The sequence below is a fragment of the Mastomys coucha genome, unplaced genomic scaffold, assembly GCF_008632895.1.
Source record: "Mastomys coucha isolate ucsf_1 unplaced genomic scaffold, UCSF_Mcou_1 pScaffold8, whole genome shotgun sequence".
Classification (NCBI taxonomy): Eukaryota; Metazoa; Chordata; class Mammalia; order Rodentia; family Muridae; genus Mastomys; species Mastomys coucha.
In genome coordinates this window covers 54044940-54047412 of record NW_022196914.1, presented here as the reverse complement: position 1 = coordinate 54047412, position 2473 = coordinate 54044940, and positions in this window count along the sequence as shown.

The following is a 2473-nucleotide window of genomic DNA, read 5'->3' as shown; positions in this document are numbered from 1 at the left end:
ATATATATATACATACATATATATGTGTATATACATATGTATATGTTTATACACACACATATATGTATACATATATATATATGTGTGTGTGTGTGTGTATATATATCCAGCCTCTCCTTCAAGCACATATTGCTTCCAGAACTCTTGTTCATTAAAAGGGAAGGCTAATGCCTAAGAATTTATTTGAGTTAAGTAGATGTTCCTTTTCAATAAAGATTTTTTTAAATAAAATGGAATCAGAGCCCAAGGTAGGTTAGACATCAAAGTCCAAAGGCCCCCTTTTAAGGGCAGAAAGCTAGGTCGAGATGCCACGTCAGGAAGCACTCCTGCTAGTCCAAGGCAGTCAAGAAGGATGGGGTGGTTAACTTAGCCTCTTAGGAAAGTAGAACCAGAACACTTGATTCCCAAAGCTAAGGAGACATCCTCGACCCGGGAACTAAACATCCTTGGAGTGACTCGGATGCGGCATAAACTGAATAAACTTTTCAGATTATGGCATTTCTTCAAACTTCAGCAAAAACACATTAGCACAGGACAGACAAGCAAATGCAGCCCCTAGAGAATGGGACCTGGACTGGAACAAATGAAAAACTTCAGTTCCCAACGTCTCCAGATGGGGGCAGCAGCTCACCAGCAGGAAATACCTGAAAAGCCCTGGGTTTACTTTGAAGAGCTATTTCATCCTCATAGATTCATGTTACTTGGCAGAAATGTCTGTATCCCTTTTTGTTTTGGTCAGTTTTTTTTCCTAGTCCTAAGACACGTGAATCTTTGGATAACATCCAGGACAGCTAACCCAGCAAGAAAAGCCTTATATGTCTCCAACCAGATTCCCTAGAATTCTCCCCCGCTGTGAGCACGCTCACGTGCTTATCAACTTCACAGATTGTTTTCCCAAACAGCCACCGATACTCAACAGCATGCCCTCCGCCACTCTGGAACTTCCCACAAGCTGCTTACCGAAACAATGAGGAAGGAAAATAGAAGCACCCCCGTAAGTTGCTTCAGGAGTAAGCACGCATGGCCTTGTGTTAAAGAACTACCAGATGAAGAGGCTCAAATTTCTCAACATCCTCATATGGATGTTTAGCATCTTAAAAACAACAAAACATTGAAGACATTCAAATGCAAGGATTTGTCACAAAAGTTAATAGGTAGGGCAGGACACCCCCTGACACAGGTGAGAAGTAACAGCTCCAGACGTTTTTCTGGTATCAAAGCACCGGGAGGTACTCCGATGGGAGTAGAAAGTGAAGGAGACAGAAGTCAGCTTTGTACTGCTCTGAGCCTCAGAAATAGTGCCAACCCACTGGAGCACCGCAAAACTGTAAAATGAGAGAGAGAGAGAGAAAGAGAGAGAGAGAGAGAGAGAGAGAGAGAGAGGCCGAACTGTATTTTACTGATAACTACCCTCTCATGATAATTCAAGGCTGATTAGGCTGAGCATGCAAAATTCTTAAGATGAAAGTGGCTATCCTTAATGTGTAGTAAAGAATTTGTGCTGCTTAAAAAAAAAATTAGACTAATTGGGCCATTCTGGTTTGGTTACTGTTGTTGTTTGTTTGTTTGTTTGTTTTCTCAGCGACTAAGATTGAACACACTGAGTGTACTGATGTATCCCTATAATTCCAATCCTGAGGGAGGCTGAGGCTCATAGGCTACATAGGGAGGCCTTGCCTCAAAACAACAAAGAAGAAAGAGAAGGAGGGGGAGAAGAAGGAGGAGGGGAGGAGGGGGAAGAGGAGGAGGGATAGATGGGATGGGAGACCCAGATGTATTTGATTCCTATTTCAGCTTTATAGTTTGTCATTAAATTTGCTTAATCTATGTACCATTAAAGTCATGATAGTTTTAATGAGTTATTTGGCCTATGTTTACTTTTAAATTTGTGAGTTTCCTACATTTTTACATAAAAATAAGCTTTACTTATTTGTTTGTTTGTTTGTTTGTTTTTTGAGACAGGGTTTCCCTGGCTGTCCTGGAACTCACTTTGTAGACCAGGCTATCGAACTCACCTGCCTCAGCCTGCCTCCCAAATGCTGGGCTTAAAGGTGTGCACCACCACACTCTGCAAAAATAAGCTTTCAAATGAAAGAGTTAGCTTATTTTAAACAATAAATATACATATATGATATAAGTATATATATATATATATATTTCCCCAAATTCCTAAAATATCTTTAGCAATCACCAGTCACATGAAAATCATTAATGTGCCATTTATAGAGTGCATAAATATTGTTTTCTGAGCCGGTTGGGTTAAGCCTCCTCGGCCTCATTCTGTGCTTATTTGTTTTAATTTACTACATGGCCTTGAAAGGAAGATGCTGGGAATCTTTTTAAAATAGCTCAAACCTTTCTCCAGCTCAGTCTGGACATTTTTCCAATTATTTGGACTTAATGAGATTTTACTGTTCTTTGGAGTAACTTCTGAACCGGCTTGGTGGGTCTTGGCCATTTCTCAAAAACACCA